The following is a 22321-nucleotide window of genomic DNA, read 5'->3' as shown; positions in this document are numbered from 1 at the left end:
AGAAGAAGAAGAAGAAATATTAAGTGAATGGTGTGGAGATGCAATTTTAAAGAATGAAAAGAAATGAGAAAGAAGTATGAACTTCCTCAGTTTCCAAGTAAGGCATAAAGATGCAATTCATTCCTTCATTTTTCTTCACTTTATCAATAACAACACATTCTTTTTCCATTCTTCTTCTCTTTCTGCTTTCACCTCTGCACAAGTTACGAATATATACAAGAAATCAGGACAAAATGTTTTATCACTTTTATATGACATCATTATTAATAATTCTAACTTAATCCCAAAATAAGCTAATAAAAATAAACAAAACACAAAAGATGTTTGGACTCAGCTGTGTCACAATTTGACCAAATGGATTAGAAGCACTAGCCGAGAATTGAACCTAGGATTGATCAGTAGCAGGGTTTTAATCTACCAACAGACAACTCATACTTTTCTTGTCGTCACTTATATGTTCTTTATGTATGATATTTAAGTTTTTGTCATAATGCTATAAACTGGATCTTGCTGTAACTATAGTTTGAAGACTTTGACAGTTTTACTATATTTTAAAGTTAATTAAAAACTTACAAGATGAAATAAAAATATTTATGTTTTCTTTTCTGATTGTTCTTGAAAGTAAAAGATGCATTGCTTCATTCTATCAAGATTTTAGTATTACTATATACATACCTTGATTAATATATTAATTTAATTAATCTATTATCAGCTTAGTTTTGAACCTACAAAATCATAAACAAAGGTGTTCTATTATTTGTTAAAGAGATTAATATTTGATTGTCAAATTCAAAAGAATTTAATGTGATCAAATAAAATATTATTTCTTGACTTTCTACTACATAAAATTCTTCTCTTCTGAATATGGATATTTCCTTTTGAATACATAGAAAACAGAGAAATTGAGAAGAGTTCTGTATATTGAAAGTGAGAAGAATGAATTCAAGGTCTGAGTTGATATTTCCTTTTGAATATATAGAAAACAGAGAAATACGGAAGCGTTCTGTATATTGAAAGTGAGAAGAATGAATTCAAAGGAAAAATATATTGAAACTAAATTGCTCTTTCTTTTCATATTTTTATTTTACTTACTTTCTGCCGTATCTAGTATTTATAGATTAAAAAATAATTTCGATGATAATATAACAGTTATAAATATATATTCACACCGACGGTTAAGAATATTGGTTTAATATTTTTTTATTTAAATTAAGTTTTAGATTTTTTATTTTTTTTAAATAATTATTATATAAAGATAAAAATATATTCATTTATCATTTAAATTTATGAAATTAAAATTCAAATATTATTAATATTTTATATTCTGCTACATTTTATTCTATATATAAATTAAATAGTTGTTATAAATTATATAATTCTTATATTTCAAGTGTTGAAGATTCTCTGCAGTTGAAATAGCCATACTGGAACAATTTATACACAACATTCAGATGATGAAGTTGATAAATACCATTATTTAGTGAAATTCCATACAAACAACAATTAAGTATTTATGGATTTTAATTGTTGATTTGTTTATTATCTAATTCAAATTTGTGAAGAATTGAATTTAATAAAATATTCTGAATTATGAGATTAATAAAAAAAATTATCCCAAATTTTGTGTTAAGAAAGTAAGGAAAGATGGAGCATATGGTCAGAAATGAATAAAGAAGAGTTAAAAAAGATAAGGTTTGGACATTCAAGACTCGCCCAAATTCACTTAGGCGAGAATGGTCCATAGACAAACCAATGCTCGTCCAAACGAGAATGGTCTAGAGACCAAGTGTCAAGCTTGCTCAAATTCATACAAGCTCGCTCAAGTCTCGCCTAAGTCTTGCCTAGGACTCGTCTGAGCGAGATTGCTCTAGAGAGTGGGGATTATTTGAATTAATGATCTCATTTAAGCAAGGTATGTCTCGCTTGAGCGAGATGTCACTAAATCCAAGCCCAAATTAGGTTAAATACGAAAATAGGGCAGAACAAGAGGGATTAGAAGGAAATCCTAGGAAGGAGCCATCAAGGAGATACACTTTGAATCTTCTTCTCTTGCTTTCCATAATCATTTGGGTGCTTGTAATGGCTATTATGAGTGACTAATTCTTTCTTTTGGGATTGAACGGATTCTTTTCAAACTCTGATGAATCGTGGTAGTATTTATATATGATATTTTGTTCTTATTTGATATTGGTATTTTCATTTTATGCTTAAAGCTTGAATTTTTATTCTTGAATTAGATCCTTGGATTTGGCTGTGAAGTATTTTTCTGATGATTTTATTTAAATGAAAATACTTGATATATTTTTATGTTAGGAATATATTTTCATATATCAAATGCTTTATAACATCTTTTCTTAATAATAAGAAGTTTGCTAAATAGTTGAGGAATCAATGCTTAAGAGATGACATTAATAATTTCATATTTGAATAATCAATGAAGATGAATCTTTTTGTTACATCAATTTCAATTAGATCATAATATTGTATGTTTTAATTTATCTAAAATACATACTAGTGAGGAAGATTAACTTTAATTTCAATCTTATAATTTTTTTTCTGTTTTGCTTAATTTACATGTAAACTTTATTCAAACAATGCCAATATATTTTTGAATAAATGTTACAAATTAAAATTTTAAGAGAACTATTTCTTGTTTTGTCTGTTAAATATCCAGTCTTTTGAGACAAACTATTACTCAACAACATAACATTCAGTTGTATCACAAGCAAAATATTGGTTGCGTTAAGTGTTATAATGGTTATAGCAGCAACTTATAGACAACCAAATGAAGGATTTTCAGTGGATGCAGATAGTATATTTGTTGTTTTGCAAGCAGCTCACTCAGAGCGACAAAGATTTGTTTATGATGGTGCATTCCAGGTGCTTTTGAAGTACCATTCACATATCTTTTAGGCTATAAGGATTTCAAATTCTTGACTTCCTTAGTTCTTACAAGGATTTGCTAACTAGCTCTGATGATTTGAATTTATAAATATCTAAATATTTGGAGAATCTCTCTAAAACATTAATTCAAAGAGGAAAGAATCAAACACTTAAATGTATCACTAAATGTTTCATATTACACTATACACAACATAATACTTAGACTTCTCACAGTATCACCACTCAAATTCTTGAATCTTAAAACAAGAAAAGAAACACTCACATAAAATATTACCCCAATACTGCCAACTCGTCACAACACTCTACTTCCCTCCAGCAATTGTCTATACAAAATAATTATATGGTATTAATGATTTAATATTATGTTCTTCTACATAATGAGTGACATGAGACTAGTGGGGCCACTGAGTTAGCTTTGGTTACTTTAAAAAATTTCTTTTTATTTGAAGAACTTCAAAATATGCAGAGGAAAAAATACTGTCAGTTGCACAAATTGGAAGGTGTTCATGCAAGGACTATAAAATTGCAGAAATGAGTTATATTAAAAAACATGTACTCATAATGGATTATGTACTAACCCAATGAAATAAATTTTTTAGATGTTAGACTTGTGCATATTTCATACAAAAGTTTTTCTTCTCTAGCCATTATGCTTGGAAAAGTTTGTAGACTCCCTTGAACTCAGTTTGAGAGCATTTGTATTTGCATTAAAATTTAGAAAACCACGAGTCATACAGGAAAAGAAAATATGAAAGTAATATTAACTGGCTGCAATAATCTTAGGTGCAATTGCATGTGCACATATCAGAGTGCGTAGAGAGAGAGAGAGAGAGAGAGAGAGAGAGAGAGAGAGAGAGAGAGAGAGAGAGAGAGAGAGAGAGAGAGAGAGAGAGAGAGAGAGAACATTTTAAATCCTTTTTTCAGGTTAGTATGGCATACGAATCTGGTGGATTGTTTTCAGTTATTGATAAACGTATTGGCTCTTATCCTTAAGAATATGTGGAGAAGTTTTGGACGTTGGCCTTAAAGTGTTGCAAAGATGCACCAGATGAGCGACCTAAAATGGCAGAAGTGGCTAGAGAGCTTGAAAACATCTGTTCAGTGTAGTCGTGAACCTCTTTTCAAACAAAGCCTTAGCTTCCCTATGAACTACTTCCGGTTCCTCACACCATTGCCCCCCCAACCTGCACACCTTTGACTTCGTTTTTAAGTCTTCTCCACCTGATGGCCGTGTGGTAAAATTTGGAATTCATGTCCCCGAACTTGTACCAGTTTGTTCTTGCTTTTTGCCTTGCAAGAGAGTCCAGCTTATTATCAATCATTCTCAATTGGCTGAGTAATTCCATTCTTCTTATTCTATCGCTCTCCTCTAAAACATCATTATCGTCCTTAGCGTCAAGGATCTCAATATCCTTTAGGATTTGCTTTTGATTTGTTTGCAAACATCCAAACACATTCTTGTTCCACACATTGAGGTCTGCCTTCAAGAATTTTAGTTTTTCCTTGAGACTAGATATGCTGTTTCTCTGACCATTGTACGACCCCCATTTCTCCTTCACAAACACCTTGAACCCTGGCTCCATGAACCAAGCATCTATGGAGTGAAAAGGTTTGGGATCTCAATCTTTGGCCCAAGACTTTGCCACAATAGCACAGTGATCGGACACAATTCTTTGTTGCACATATTGCTTATAGAATGGCCAGGTCTGGATCCATGCTTCAGAAACCAGCACTCTATCCAACCTACTTTTAGCGGTTCCATTTGGTTTGAACCATGTATATTTTTTGCCCACACTTGGGATGTCCACCATACTGTTTTCGTCGAGAAAACAGTTAAAACCATTTATTTCCTTCCTCTTACTAGACCCAGCTCTGATTCCTTTCCTTTCATCCTCCCTTCTTACAACGTTAAAGTCTCCACAAAAACATCCAGCCATGTTCTGATAACTCCTCTTTAGTGAAGTTAAAGCTTCCCATAAAGTGATTTTTGCACTGTGGTTACAAGCTGCATAGATATTTACCACAAAGCACATACAACTAGATTTAATGTGCTGACCTACTACCGCAATGAAACCTATCTCGATAACATGTGAATGATAGCAGAATTTATCTTTATGCCACATTGATAACATGCTCCCTGCACCATTATCACCTTCATAATGCACCCAACCTATATTAGTGTCCCCCCAAAGAGAGAAACAACGATTATCAGTAAAAGACACGATTTTTGTCTCTTGCAAACACACAAATTCCACCCCCTCCTTGGCTATACAGTGTTTCAAATAATTAGCTTTAGTACCCCCCCCCCCCCCCCCCCCCCCCCCCTCAAGCCCCTGATATTAAGATTGAAAATTATCATAATTCAACATGACTAGTACCCTCCTCGGCATTCTTCTTAACTTGCTTATCCCTTTCCTTCATACTTTTCAATTCAACTACAATATTCACCTCCTCCCCAGAACACCTCACCCCTAGATGTTTACCCGCATCCCAGATACGTTCAGATTCAGCTACACACTCCTCAACCCTTAATCTGTTATTGCAGTGTTCAATATCATGATCAGATTCAGCAAAGGAGCATTGACTTAACCTGGATGAAGAATTGACCCTGTAATGCAGGGGCCCTAATCCTCCCTTAGACCTCCACCGTAGGCATGACGGTTTCGAACCTTGTTCCCATAGGCCTCGCAACCTCCGCACATTCTCCGACGTAATGGGTTCTACTTCCGCAATTGGTGAGGCTTCATCGTTGGTTGGGCCTCTGCTCACCGACGTGGAACTACCCACACTGCTTAGTTCACCATGGGACGCGATATGGTTGGACGTATGGTTGTGTATAGGTCCTCCTCGAGGCTCGCCGTTTCAAATCGTGCCCCCTGGGTGAGGGGATCTGCAGGTAAGCTCCATGTACCTCCCTCCAAAGAAATTAATCGAAGCCTCCATTGCCGTGAACTTCCCTTGCCCCGCCCTTCCGTGATCCGCTTCCGTAGCAACCCTAGCTCCCTGTTTCGTTAGGCCCAAACCCTCACTATTGTTAATTTGGGCCTCAGGCAGCAGGCCCACACTTAATTCGGGTTTGGATATAAGGGAGTTAAGGTTTTGAGAGCAGTGAACTAGGTCAGATAGAGCATTGTGTATGAGGGAACATATAGAGTTGACTTTCTTTTGTACAGATAAAGTTGCCCTAATATCAGGACCCCCTGCTCACGTATTACCTTATTTGTGTAAGGTAAACTGTCTTTGCTCTGCCTCCCCTTTTCATGCTGAGTAAGTTTCCTTAATTGACTCAACTTTGCCTGTAAGGTCATTCCGTTGTCTCCCTCATCCTCCTCTCCCTGTCGAGAAGTGCCTCCGGCAACAATGTCCCCACCTTCCAAAGCTTTGTCCGAAAAACCAGATTCCTCGATGAAGGTGTCCGATGAAGATATATTATCTGAGGAAGTATAATTGGGTTCAGGGCAACTACATGCTCGTCCTCCTTGATCAAATTCCTCTTCAATAACACTAATATTGTAAATTTGACCATTTATCCGATACCCATTTGTGATTCCGATTCTACTCGTTTTGGTCACCCGCAATTGGATTCGCACATATTCAAGGTTTTCCCACTGCTCAGTTACCTCATTGATGGACACCAGATCTGCCATCTCTCCAATAATCTTAGACAAGCAATCCTTGTTCCATAGGGGTAGAGGAAGGCCATAACACCTCGCCCAAACTAACCTGTGGCTCGCTACAAAAGAGGCTGACCAGGGTTCTAGGTCTTCGAACACGCTCGTAAACCAACTTTTATTCAGCTTGATGATGTCTTCCATCCGTTCTCCTTCCTTAGGGGTCAAGAGGACGAAGTTATCACCCAAATATCTCACCTTGATCATTGACATGCCTCCTTTGACAAACTCTTCACTTAAAGACACAAAATCTAGGTCTGAAACCATTCGACCTACTGCACTGGTTGTCATTCAAGGAAGAATTTTTGATGTGGTTTCAATACATGGACCCTTCCACTGGTCCTGTGGAGATTTCCGAACAACTTCAGCATAGGAGTACCTCAAAGTGTGGTCCCTACGTGCGCCCCTCTTCTTTACTTCTCTCCATTCCTCCTCTTCCTTCAATTGCACTTTTCCATGGATTCGTTGATTCTTGCCCTTGTCTCCCACAGGAAGTGGCCCAGCTAGTTGAGAATACTCAGTTCTCCTATATTTTGGCATATTAACATAGAGTTTCATATTACCAATGAAAATCTGATCCAACTCCTTCTCCAGTTTAGACTCATTTGAGACGTTAAAGAATCTCACGAACCCAAACCGTCTTCCCCACCTGTTTCTGCGTCTGGAGATGAATACCTCCTTCACCCTTACCCACCTCTGAAAGATCTTCATCATATCGTGTTCGCCGTGAGAACTTGGGAAGTTTGAAAAAAAGGAAAGTAGAGACTGAGTGAGAAGAGGATTGAATCGAACGCAATGTACGTTTTCCCCTCTGCTCCTCCCTCCAAACACCTTGGCGCTGACTCCGTTCTCCAAAATAACGCCATTCACGCCATTCATTCCGTCCACGCCGTTCACCGTTCATACGTTCATACGCCATTCCGTTCACCGTTCATACATTCATACGCCATTCATTCCGATAGAAAACAGTGATAAGTTTATATGTGTTTTGTTGGGCAGCAATCAAGATACCAATTCCTTAAAATGCGCAATTAAGAAGCTGAGCTGATTCGAAGGGATCTTTAATGAACAAAGGTACTTGTCAACCATTTTATAGAGTTGATTTAAGATTATTTATACATGGATAACTAGAAGAGTAAAAGGATTCATGAATGTCTCTAACTGGTTTTGTTGTTAACAGGGCAAGAAAAACACTTTGCTGAGTTCAGGAGAAATATTTAATAGATTTTGGCAGTTTGAGTGGGATGTATCTTTCAAAGGGTTGTAAGTGTGAAGAAGCTGTTCTTCTGTGCTTGTGTTTCTTCTGCTATTTTCTATTTGCTACTGCTTTGATCACTGATCCCACCGAAGGTATATTTTTTTTTTTTTTTTCTGTTTATGAATTTCCCCATATATTCAAGTTTGTATTTTATTATAATCTTTTTTTTTTATGTTTATGACCAGCGTTTCTAGAAGTGATATATGGTAGATAATCTCTTTCATGACGGACTTTCTGTAAGATTTTCAATGTGTGTACTAAATAGATTTTTTTCCTTCAACTGTGCATAACAACAAATTCTTTTTACTTATATTAATTAGAGGTTTGATTTGGTCTTTTTACTAAAAGTCAAACTATAATATCTCTTACATTAATAAAAACATCTAAAAAGTAATAAAATTGAAACAATACACATTAGTTGAGAGATTAAAAGAATTAAATTAATTAAAAAATTAAAAAATAACAAAAGTGTATGATTAGCTAATGTTAATTAAGTTTGAAAATAAAATGTACAACAATTTTAATATTACTAACTATTTTTTTTAATTCTTATAATTAGTTAATTGAATCCAGGTTGTATTATTGCAGTGCCCTTTTCAATAAGAGCAAATGGTCTCTATTCAAAATCTTTCTCTTAGCTTAAATAAAAGGATGGTTGATTTGTAATACTTTAAGCATATCCAAAAGAATATCCCAGATTGTTTTTCATCTTCCTCTTTCTACAGCTTTTATGTGAGTGTGAAAATGATTACAATTTTTGGATTATTAACACTTTTTTAAAATTATTAATTTAATGTTATACTTGTTTAATAATTTTTAGTTCTTCAATTATTTTTAATAAAATATTTATTTTTTTACTAAAAATAATAACTATTTTAAAATTATGAGGAGGAAATTTTGTTTACACAAATATTGCTTAAAATATAATTTATATAAAAATTTAAATCAAAATTATAATTTATAAATTTTTAACTGTTAAAAATATGCAATTAATTAATATTAAGATTTAATTAAGTGTTTAATTATGTCCTTTTATTATCTTACAATTTTCAGTTTATAAATATATCCAAAAACTTTCTGTAAAATTTCATTTTAAACTGATTGCCATATTCCAATAATTGAGATAAGGAGGTGACAATTCACAAAACTTCATATTATAAGATCCTTTACCAGCATCACTTACCCATATCTTGATGTTATGTAAACCCCACAAAAGGACTTAGAGAGAATCTACTGGGAATGGCATGAGGGAAGTTCTTGATGTGATCCTTCAATCTCACCCAACATTAATGGAAATACTTATAATCTGACTAGTGTAAACTCATTTTTATTGGAAGCTCACCCCAAGTTCTGACACTCCCTTCAGATATTGAACTACTATTTAGCTTTTGTCCCCACATATAATAATGTGTGAGGATGTTTAATATGTAGGAGTGAGTAATGTGTTTTCATATGTTTTTATTCAAAATATAAGATTTCATTTGCATTATCTTGCAGTTGACGCATTAAGAACCATAAAGAGAAGTTTGATTGATACTAATGGAAATTTGAGCAACTGGGATCGTGGAGATCCTTGTACATCTAACTGGACAGGAGTCATGTGCTCGGATACAACGTTAGTCGATGGCTATCTACATGTTAGAGAACTGTATGAGACTTGAATTCTCCACTTTAAATTTATTCTTCTGTATAAGCCATGTTAACATGAATATATGTTCATTTTTTTCTCAAAGGTTCAAACAGATTCACAAGATGTAGTCACCCACAGATTTTTTGGGGGAGAGATAAGAGTGAGTGATAATGTACATAGATGGGAAATCTGGGATCAGTTTGTACTTAACCACCATTATAACTTGCACTTCACCTCAGGCCTCCACAGACCAGTGTTTCAGACCTCTATGGATCCAAGGAAAAGAGAAGAAGGAAATTATGAATTTATACAAGTTCGAATAATACTGTTGAAGTAAGGTCATTAAGTGGAATGTAATTAAGATCTGCAATGCTCTGACACCATATTAGGGTTCAAAAATTTGAGAGGAAAATTTTAGAAAAAAATTCTGAATGATTAAAGTCAGAGTTCAATTAAAAGAATGTTATTTATGCATAGACTGACCTAACTGAGTTGAAATTGACTGAAATAACTTTCTAACTGACTGAACAACTAGCTACAGATTCTAAAAAAGGAACCTAAGCTAAATGTTGACAGATGTTCAACTGTAGTGAAGATTGAATAGCATGCTCATACACTGTGAAGTGATGCCAACCTATTACTACAAATCAGAATTGCAAGAAGAGAAATTCTAAAGTTGAACATTATAAACCTAAGAAGAGAAATTCTAAAGTCATAATATTAGAAATTTGCAATTTCTGTCATTGTACTTTTAGACCCTTTAGTTTTTGAATGTTTTTGTTTCTACTATGTTTGCTGAACTTGAACCGATAAATACGTCTTCTAAATAAATAATATTTTAAGTAACTTTGGATGTTCTTGTTATTGCAGTCAACTCGATAACAATAACTTCGATGGAAATAGCATGCCAGAATCTTATGCCAACATGTCAAAATTGTTGAAATTGTAAGTGCATTTTCTGATCTTGTGTTTGCAAGTACGTTACCGCGGTAGCGCTTGGGGTCAAATCCATGCGTGCTAAGAATAAATCTTGGAATCTCATGGATCTCAAGAGTGGGGCAGTGGAAGCCTTTATTTTAATGTATGGTGAATACCGATTTAAGATTCTAAAACCTTTGTGATTTGTAGTTCATAAAACTTTCAATCAGAGAGAAACTTGCAAGGTGCTTAAACTATTAAGAAATACAATTATATATATTGTTTTCAAGTGAGTATTCACACATATTGCTGCCAGTACGTTACTGTTGCACTAGGCTGATGTCCAAATTGTTTTGGCAAACTCTTATCATTTTCTCAATTTCCTTTTTCTCTATTTGGAGGATACCACATTGTCATTCCTCATATTTTTCACTTTATTCTTCTTAACAAAATTTCTTGTCTCAAACAACATATTTAGTTCTGTGAGGAGAAATGATCCTAGTGTAAAGTTCATTGGTCCATATGTTCTTATTTGTTTTTTCTTGGCTTTATCAGGAACTGCAACTTGAAAGGACCAATTCCTGATTTCAGCAGGATACCACACCTTACTTACCTGTAAGTTTAGCTATTTCATTTTCTTTCAAATTATATTATGCATTGATTTTATTGGATTTTTATCAAAAAGAAGTGGCTGCAACTGCCAAAATAATGAGTTAGACAATGCACATGATTAAAATCAGTAACTGTTTCAACTGATTGCTGTTTCTGTGTATTCCAGTGACCTTAGTTTCAATCAGTTGAATGAATCAATTCCTACCAATAAGCTATCAGACATGTAAGAACATCTATTGCTTACAAATCTATTGGTCATGCATTAGTTGATTTGGTTTCCCCTTACAAATATTTTCCTCATATTAAGTGGTTGGAGAAAATATTCTAAATATGATTACATGGATTGCATATGATATTATTGTCTTACTCTGAGGACTTGTGCAGTGACTTATCAAACAACAAGTTCAATGGAACAATTCCAACCTACTTTTCTAGTCTTCCACGTCTTCAGAAATTGTAAGTTTGTCTTTTGTTTCACCTTCTTCTTCTACATCAAACCGTAATGTATTTCTACACATACACATACATACATATCTATAAAATTCTTCTATAAAAGCAACAATTTTTAAGACGTGTCGTTCCCTATGGCAGGTCAGTTCCAAACAATTCAATTAGTGGTACTGTTCCCTCTACCATTTGGCAGAACAGAACTTTAAATGCAACCGAGGAACTTATCTTGTAAGACATGAAATGATAATTTTGCAATTTTGCTCTTGTAGATTTATATTTTAGAGCACAAATTTAGGGTTTATGGTTTATAAATTTGTGTCCTCATTATTCTTCTGCTGTGGGTGATACTATGTGTGAGAACATGAATATGTCTGTATATTCCTAAGGCATCCTGTATCCACAACTTTTTTGTTAGCTTAGATGCCTTTTAATTTTTTTTGTTTTTGATTTGCTCTGTTGCAGATACATGCAGCATAATCAACTTACAAGCATATCAGGCAGTACAAATCTTCCTCCAAATCTCACACTTATGTAAGCTTCTAAACTGATTTTTCAGACGTACTAATTTAAGAGTAGTGGAGAGTTTTATCTTTTTTCTTTGTCATGCTTGTTCAAAATAATAATATAAATCCTTATGATAAAGGTCAAATATTGTTGAACATTGATTATTCCATCTTCCTTCGGTAACTTGTCACAATATTATTGAAATCACTGTTTTTCAGGCTTGAGGGAAATCCTGTATGTTCGAATAATAACTCCTTTGTTCAGTTCTGTGGACGTGAAAGTGACAATGACAAGGATGGAGGCTCCACTGTTGTCTGTCCAAGTCAAGGATACCCCTTCTTATGAATACAATGTGGAGTGTATCAGTGTTGCCCCATTGATTGTTCATTATCGGTTGAAAAGTCCAGGTTTTTCAGATTTCCGTGCATATGTGAAAAAATTTGAGAACTTCCTGACAGATGGTCTTAGTATGCATACTAATCAGCTGTTCATTGAGCGTTTTACATGGGAAGAAGGGCGGTTGAGAATGAACTTGAAGCTTTTTCCAGAATATGTGGACAATACAAGTTCTCGTGAGTTCAGTACAGGTGAGGTTATTCGGATTAGGGACATGTTCAGATAGTGGAATATTCATGACAGTGACTTTTTTGGTCCTTATGAACTCTTGGACTTCATTCTACTGGATCTTTACAACGAGGGTGAGTTACAAAAACTTCTGATGATATGATTTTCCTAGAAGTACTTGGACACTGTTAACAAGAAAACTGAAGTTGAATCTCAGTCAGGTGGTTGAACAGTGATCATGGAAACTTGTAATTGAATTGTTTAAAGTTTTATGCAGATTGAGTTAACACTTGTTTAAATAAACTCCTCTATAAACACTTCTAGAAGAGAAGAATAAGAAGAAAAGTGTGAAATGAGCTCTTTTTACTAACTAAATTATTTTATGGAAAGTTAAAAAAATAAATAGAGAGAGCTACATATAGCTAGATAAGTGAGTTTCTATAAATTAGCTTATGTATAAATTAAGTTCAGTTCATTGAGAAACTGTTAGGAACCCAAAAACAGAAAACCCAAAATACTCCAAGAACACAGAAAAGAACTGAATAACCTCTGTTTATTCCCACCCCGCCGTACAATCAGAACAATCACAAAGGAAACACTGATTTCACACAGGACTTCTCCTGTCAACGAAACTGTAATCCTAAAACCAGTTGGTCTTTATTTAAAGACCAACCATAACCAACTAACTAACCAACTCCCTTACCCTTTATTTTTAAGTTTTCTCCTATAATACACCTTCCATGTCTTTTCCTTATTTTCTGTCCTAACAGAAACCCAATTCATTTCTCTGCTAAAGTTGTTTATGAAGAAACTTGTACAAACAGACCTAGTGGTTCTCTATATTTTATTAAGAACTCAGCCTTTTTACAGTATAATTCATGCTTCACCTTTCAAATAAATATTTTGAAATTATATTGAAGGTTAATCCCATATATTGGAATAAGATATTTGAAAACTGTTTTAAGGTTGATCAATTGTACTCATATACTGCTTATTATGCAGCCATTACTCCCTCTTCAAGTTCAAGGATAAGCAAAGGTGCATTGGCTTGAATAATCTTAGGTGCAATTGCCTGTGCACTTACATTATCTGCAGTTGTTTCCATTCTTATTTTGAGAATACGCTTGAGAGATTATCGTGCACTTTCCAAGCGGCGTAACGGTGAGTACCTTACAATGAGTTAGCCTATTATTTTTTTCCCATTTGAAATGTCTTCAAGGCTTTGGCTCTTTCATAATTTGAAGTCTAGATGTTATTGCACATATTTTATTTTGGTAAAATATATTCTAAATCTAATTTTCTGTACCATCAAGAATGACTTGATTATATATATCTTAAACAAAGGCTTCTAATATTTTCACAGCATCTAGGATCTCGCTAAAAGTTGAAGGTGTAAGATCATTTGATTACAAAGAAATGGCCTTGGGTACAAACAATTTTAGTGAGTCTGCTCAAATTGGAGAAGGGGGTTATGGGAAGGTTTATAAAGGTCGTCTTTAAAATCTCCAAAAAATAAAAGTTAAACATTATGTTTTTCTTGATTTTTTTTCATATAACAAAATATATTACTACATTCTAATTTATATATAGCCGTGTCCCGTGTCCTATAATTTTCAGTTTAGCCGTATCTCCGTGTCCGTATCTGTGTCGTATCCGTGCCCGTATCTGTGTCGTATCCGTGCCCGTATCCGTGTTTGGGCTTCTTAGGAGGGATTTCCTTACAGAAATAGAATTGCTATCAAGGCTACACCACCGCAACCTTGTGTCTCTGATTGGATACTGTGACGAAGAGGGTGAACAGGTAACTTTGCCTGATGCCATTTTGTTAAAATGAGGGAGTAAAGCACAACTAAGCCTATTCTTTATGGTTCTTTAAGGAAATGGTTATTTTGGTTCTTTTTCTCCCTTAAATCTTATGTCCTTTTTTTGACTAGTTTATGTGTTCTGTTTGGTTTGTTTCTTTGTGCTTGCAGATGTTAGTCTATGAATATATGCCAAATGGAACCCTAAGGGATCACCTTTCTGGTATATTTAAACTTCTATCATCTAATTTTCTGTATAAGTTTTCTTGTTCTTATTTCTGGCTCCAATTTGGTTTCAAGTACAAAGAGACTAACGTTATAATTTTACTTTTAATTTAATAAAAAAATGCCTTTCTATGTCTTAACTATGTTGGTAATGTTTTATGACAGCTTATTCAAAAGATGTTCTTAGTTTTTCTATGAGGTTAAAGATTGCTCTAGGATCAGCAAAAGGTCTTCTATATCTGCACACAGAAGCTAATCCTCCAATATTCCACCGAGACGTGAAGGCGAGCAATATTTTATTGGACTGTAGGTACACAGCAAAAGTTGCCGATTTTGGACTTTCACGACTTGCCCCAGTTCCAGATATTGAAGGAAATGTACCTGCTCATGTATCCACTGTGGTAAAGGGGACCCGGTATGGTTTTCATCACTGCATTTACTTCTACTATAATTGAGCATGTGTTTTAGTATGAGATTTGAAATTATGAGACAGTATTCTACAAAATTTAAAAAGGTCAAATGTAGTAGACCAATGCCTTAATTCAAGTATGACTTAAAGATGAACATTGTTGGCATATTTCTTTTGGAAAAATAAGAGGCTGAGTTTACAATTGATATTTATAGTACAGATATGAAGATCTTATCTAAACTCTAATCTGTCAGTTTCAACTGTCATATGACAGTTGTAGCTGATTTATAATTTACAATCAGTTAACAATATTACAAGTAATGAAGAGGTGACACACTAAGTCTATGTAAAAGAAAAAGATAAATACTTCTCTGTATTACTATCAACACATATGAAACATTGGGAGGGAGTCTGATCTTGATCGCAACTCAAAGTGAGGGACTGTTTAGACAGTTATGCGTAGAAAATAACTGCTGCCAGTCATGTGTGTTTTGTATAGTTTAAGAAATAAGTTTGACGTTTGGATCTTTGAAACCAAAATACAAAGATGTATCTAACTAATTCATTGGAAATTATTTTTTATATATTGTTTAAGGTTGATTTTATCCGTTCAATGATTTAATTTTTCTATTGTTTATACGATGTTCTCAACATGCAGGGTTACCTTGATCCAGAGTACTTCTTAACACGTAATTTGACTGACAAAAGTGATGTTTACAGTCTGGGTGTTGTATTTTTGGAACTTTTGACAGGAAGGCCACCAATCTTTCATGGAGAAAATATAATTAGACAGTTATGTCATGATTTCTCTTCTTGACAATTTAATAAAGGTCAATTCAGTCAACTTGGTTTAACTGTGTACAAGTTAACTTTAACATATTTAACATATAAGAGAAGGTTAATTCGTTTTACCTTCTTATTTTCTTCTTCATATAAGTGTTTAATGAGAAATGATTTAAGTAAAACCTAAATCTTTTTGTTTCTTCCTTTTTTTATTTCAGGTTAATATGGCATACCAATCTGGTGGAATTTATCTGGTTGTTGATAAACGTATTGAGTCTTATCCATTTAAGTATGCAGTGAGATTTTTTACTTTAGCCTTAAAGTGTTGCAAAGATTTACCAGATGAGAGGCCTAAAATGGCAGAAGTGGCTAGAGAGCTTGAATACATCTGTTCTATGTTACTTGAGCCAGATTCCAAGGGAGTTGAATATGTTACAAGTGATTCTTCTGGTACAATATTGAGTTCACAACCTTCATCATCTACTATAAACACTCATTTTATTTCAGGAGATGTGTCAAGTAGTGACCTTGCCAGTGGAAGTGCACCAACCATCAAACCAAGATAGAAGTTCAAAATTTATATCTTTCTTAAGAAAAAATATTTGATTGAATCTGAGGATGTTAATTAGTGCCTTGTGAATTGGACAATGAAACCAAATTTACTAATTTTCATTTATTCTTTTTGTGCTACTTGTATGATAAATTGGAAGAGAATAGGCTAGTTAGTTATAATTAATCAATTTTTGACAGAGATTTGTTTTTGAAGTACCAATCACATGTCTTTTAGGTTATTAGGATTTCAAATTCTTTTTCCTTAGTTCTTACAGGAATTTGCTAACTAGCTCTGATGATATGAATTGATAAATGTCTAAATATTTGGAAAATCACTCTTAAAAATTTAATTCAAAGAGGGAAGAATCAAACACTTAAATATAGCACTGAGTGTATCATATTACACGATACACGACATAAGACTTAGACATCTTACAATATCACCTATTCCCTATCAAATTCTTGAATCCTAAAACAAGAAAATAAATACTCACAGAGATAAATATTTAACAGACAGAACTTTCTTTCTGTTATTGATTATTTTTATACAAATTTTAATATCACCCCTACACCCACAACTCGTCTCAACACTCTGCTTCCCTCCAGCAATTGTCTCCCTACAAAATAATTAAATGGTATCAATGTTTGAATATTATTCCATAATGAGTGACATGAGAATACTGGGGCCAGTGAGTTAGCATTGGTTAATTTAAAAAATGTTTTCTTAGCGGACAAAAAAAAGTTATCTGACCAATTTATTGTAGCGGTTGGAGATGAGTTGGGTGATAACTTGAGGCACGGTTGCATTGTCCATTCCACACTTTGTTTTTTAAATCAATACCACACTTCCCATACTTCACTGTAGTCTTCTATTTACATATCTGATAAATATATTTTACTTAAAACAATCATAATCCAAAGACATGTAATTGTGTCTAGAAAAAGGACATGTGAATTTTACCTGTATGCAGATATAAACTTGGAGAATACTTAGGACATTCCTCTATGTTATGTACAACATCTTCTTTTAACTTAAATCCGTGGTGAATCTCTTCGAAGTTTGACAAATTTGTAAGTGTTATAAAGTTCAGTTTCTGTAGTAGTAGTTGTTCTCCCTTTTTAGCCGTCTGTTCTTCACCACCATCATCAGCTTCATGTTCAAAACCAAAAGCCTTGTGTAACTGATAGCACTCTTCTATTTCCAAAGTTCCCAGACTGGGAAAATGACTAGCCGATAGATTATAAAAAAGACATTTCAACTTATTGCACTTTTTAACTCTAATGGAATAGAGTTTTGGGAAGCAGAGTTGTTGGGAAGAATACAGGGTTTGTAGTTGTGGTGCATCACCTAAATCAAATATTTGTTCCAATTCATCACAGTTCTTTATATCCAGAATCCTCAACATTGGTAAACTTGTAACAACAGTGATGGAGAAGATGGTTTTCAATTTTGGACATCCATATATGCTAACAGTTTCAAGGTTTTGGAGGCTTAGAAAACCTGTGGGGCCCTTCCATATGAAGTTGAGCTCAGGTAAGTTTACCAAGATTAATGTATCTAAGTTTAGAGGAAGTAGTTCTCTACTGCCCCCTTCTTCTCCCATTTGGAATTGGAAGAGACCTTTTACTCTAACATCAGTCAATTTAAGCTCTTCAAGTTGGGGTGGAAACCATGGTATTTGATTATCCTGTATACACAACATAATTCATTCTTAATATCTTACATTTTACACTTCATAAGTTATGGCTAATTCAAATCAACAAACTTGTTTTTGAAAAAAATTATGAATACAATTGCACATTTAGTAATGAAAAGATAAATACAAAGCATGGAATTTTTACAGATTTAATTTATTAATTTTGCTAAATAAAGGACTAAGTCCATATATTTCAATCATTAATTAATTCATCAATCTAACGTACTTCAAATATCACACTATATAACGCACTTCAAAATCTTATATCTATCACTTCTAATTACAATATCATTTTCTTTATTTACATGTATTGCATCTTTGAAAATAATATATATTATTTTTCAATAAACTTAATGTGAGGAAGCATACCTAAAATGTATTAAAAAATAAAAACAAAAAACTAGATCAAAACTCATTATTAAAAACAAACCTATAAAAAAATTACAATACTAATCGAAAAAAAAAACAATCATAATCAGTAGGTCTGAATACAATTCATTAAAATATAATTGATTAAATTGATAAATACTTGTTTAGTAGACTAGATAAAAGATTATCCATTTCACAGAATTATGACTAATTTATGCATATATTTTTCTACTCAAACACAATAAGAATATAAACTGTAATCTTGATAGTTATCAGAATAAAAGTAATGATAAAAAACTACTGCGATATGATTTTTATTCTTAATGCATTTAAACAACATCACTTGACAAAGTATACTGATTCCTTAAAATCTCAATATTAATTCATATTTAAAGCTCGTTATTTTTAATCAACTTAATGAAATAATAAATAATAACTATGTTTCTATAAATGCTCATGTGGTTATGTTAGTTAAAGATATCATGATTTTGAAATAATATATTACCTTTGAAGTTGTTTCTTGCGGGAGATTTGAAGCAGTCATCGTCTTATTTATGGAAGAGTCAAGCAATTTGAGACATCATGTGAAAAGTCCTTTTTGTAATTGACCAAGTACAAATACAATTCCTATAGCTGCAAACATTTGCTTACAACTTCGTAAACTTCATCAACTATATTTTTCTGAAGCCGACATTCGAACAAGTCAAGAAGCTTCAACTTCTTTAATTTTACAATCCCAACAGGAAATTCTTCAAAATAAGAGCCATGCAAGTCAAGAATCTCAAGTGTTTGCAGTCTTTCCACAAAAGATATGTCACCTAAATCATGATTTCTCAAGCACAGTGTTCGAAGATTTTTTAACGACTTCAGTGACTCTGGCAAAAGAAGCCTAGATCCTCCCCACGGTAGATCTATGCTTGCTAAGGTTTTAAGTTCTTCCAAGCTTTCAGAACACAAATCTGGTACTTTTATGTGACCTCCAAAACAAAGCAAGAGAATTTCAAGTGTTGGACAATTTATTTTATAATTAAGAAAATCATATCCTTTTATATTCCATAAGGCTAATGCTTTCGTATCTTTCATGATTTCATCATTTGTCAACACTTCCAGACCCACTCCAGTGCGTGTGAAAATTGTTTGACCACTTTTAGCGGCAATCCACAAGGCTACATCACGAACCAAATCATGCATTTTTACATTTTCTTTTGTTCCGGCTTGCATTAACAAAAAACAACTCTTAAGAATGTCAATGGCTTCATGCATCTCTCTCCTTGCATTCTCCATTTTTCCAAACGACCCAACTCTGCAAAATCCTCTTCCAAATCGAAATAAATCTTCTAAATGTATTTCATAATCCTCTGGAAACATAGAACACAACAACAATAAAGATTGAGCCAATTGGTTTGTCAAATTATTGTAACTTAATTCAAGACAAACATAAGGACTTATTAAGACTTTTGGAATATCTAGTGGCTTAGAATTTTCTAGCCTTGACAATGCTAACTCAAAACCTTCAATAGTTTTCCCCTTTAGTGTGCTTGCGACAGTCACAATTGCAATGGGCAATCCCTTACATTCATTAATAATTTTTCTTGTCACATCTTTCAAAGCTTCAAAGGAGACATCAGTTATACTTGCATAATGTGTGAACAAAGTCCATGCTTCATTGTCACTCAAGAGATTAAGTTCAATTATACTTTGACATTGCATAGAAGTGCATACTTCTTTATTGCGAGTTGTTATACAAGTCTTGCAGGTTTCATCAAATGGAATACCTAAAGCTTCAAAGTTTAGCTTTTCCCATACATCGTCCAAGATTAAAAGAGTTGTACCTTCCCTTAATCTCTGTGATAGTCATTGTGCTCTACCTATATCTGATGCTTTATTTAATGGGAAACTCAATTGGTCAACAATTTGATTTTGCATACTTATGATATTTGGTGATTGAGACACCGTTACCATAACAACCTTCTCAAAGATTTTCATCTCTTCAGCCTTTTTACCCACTTCTTTTGCTAAAGTAGTTTTCCCTGAACCTCCTAATCCAACTAACCCAATCATGGAAAAACTTTTATTCTTTAATGTTTCTAGAAGCTTGTTGTACGATACTTCTGTAGATTTGAACATAATGAAATCATTGGAAGAATAGTACTTCATGCCTGGAAGTTCAATAGTTGTAGAAAACGGTTCAAACTTGCTATCACGATGGAGCTGAATCATTTTAGTTGTTTTTCTTGCTATATTTTTTGCAAGAGAATATTGACATTACCTTCTCAAACAGCTCTTGTTTACATTCAATATTCTCTCCTCTAGCAGTTTTACTTCATCTAAGACTTTCTTGACATCTTTTTGCCACTCCTCAACAACTGGATTAACTTTTTCAATCCTATTAGTGGCTTCTCTAATTTGCTCATTCACACTCTCTCGAGTCAATTCCAGTTGTTTTTTGGCATTTGGAAGATTCAAAGCAAAGTTGTGTAAACAACACAAGTATTTAGCATGGTCTAAAATTATAACTATTGCATATTCTGCAATCTTTGTTGCGATAGAAAAAAAGAAGTCCTCCATTTGAATTTATACAATTTCCTAAACATGAATGAATTTGTCACTCTTTAATTAACTACAAAATGATATTATGTCATGTATTTTAATAAGATATCATGCAATTAAAAGAAAATAGTAAATTAAAAAGGTGTCATGCCTTCCATAGATGTTGTTATTTTACAAATAGAGAGAAAAACAAATTGTTTAATCTAAGAAAAAACTAGTATTAACTATGTTAACAAGGACTCTTTGCGTTTTATATATGATATTTCTACAATTCATTAAATATTTATAAAAAAATATAAATTAATTTTTAAATTGATTAACATGTACCTTAATTCTTAAAGAATAGTTTACACATGAAAGCTATGAAATGATTGGAAAAATTATCATGTGTATTTTAGCTATTAAAAAAAATTAAGTAAAACATACATGACAACTATTATTTTTATATTTCTTTATTATTACTTGTCTTTATTTAAAAAAAAAATCGTATCTTTCAAATATACAAGACAACTATTTTTTATATATAATTATGTAATTATATTAATTAAAATAACTTCATTATATTCTTTCAACAATTAAATTAATATAAAAAATAATATGTGATATGACTTGAAGATAATAATATAATTATTAAAGATATTGTTTACAAGTATCATAAAAAAGATTTTGATTTGAAATTAAAGACTATATAATATTGATGCTAATAATTAAAACAAAAATTAATTCAGTTTTAAAACAATGTATTTTTTATGTCCCTAAAAAATTACTAATTTTTATTTTTCTTGAAAATATAGATAGTATTTTCAATAGTAATGATTTAGTTAATACTTTTGAGAGAAAAAAATGAATATTTTTAGATGAAAAAAGTTTATATAGATTTTAATTAACGAAGAGATGTTTTTTTGGTGTATCATAGTATGAAATTATTTTTAACCAAAAATTAAATGTGATATAATTCTTATAATATAACATTAAATGGAATATTAAAAATCATAAAGTATATTCTATATATTCATGGCAGTAATTATTTAGATTTTAAATTCGGTAGAAAAACTTTGGTAGCTAATTAAATACTAATTTAAAAATCATTTAACAATAATAAACTAATTAAGAAACCAAAAGTAGTTTAGTTTCTAAAATGGTCTCTAATTTAGTCACTATAATAACTAATTATTTTTTGTCTCTAAAATTGATTTCTATTTCATGATTTTATTGTAGTGCATAGATTTGTGACATTTTCTTATGATCATTCCTTAAATGTTTACAACTCACGCAATCTTGTTATCCTTTCCTACAGCAATAAAGAGTTTACATGCAATACTTGCTACTATGCTAGACAAAATAAATTGTCATGAGTTTTGTCATTCACGTTAATCTCATTCCTTTAATTTTCTATATATGGACATATGTGGTCTCTGCTAAA

General features: G+C 32.7%; 2 pseudogenes; one reads left to right on the top strand and one right to left on the bottom strand.

Annotated features, from left to right (window-relative positions):
* Nucleotides 1–16296, top strand: part of LOC137825422 (putative LRR receptor-like serine/threonine-protein kinase At1g06840) — a 61621-nt pseudogene extending 45325 nt beyond the window's left edge.
* A 426-nt stretch (nucleotides 16297–16722) lies between these two features.
* LOC137823406 (disease resistance protein At4g27190-like) lies at nucleotides 16723–21040 on the bottom strand (annotated as a pseudogene).
* Between the last annotated feature and the right edge of the window lie 1281 nt (nucleotides 21041–22321).

This window comes from Phaseolus vulgaris, chromosome 8 (genome assembly GCF_051622355.1).
Source record: "Phaseolus vulgaris cultivar YP4 chromosome 8, ASM5162235v1, whole genome shotgun sequence".
NCBI classification, from domain to species: Eukaryota; Viridiplantae; Streptophyta; class Magnoliopsida; order Fabales; family Fabaceae; genus Phaseolus; species Phaseolus vulgaris.
The sequence above is the reverse complement of the archived record's forward strand: the minus strand, read 5'-3'. Positions and strand labels throughout refer to the sequence as shown.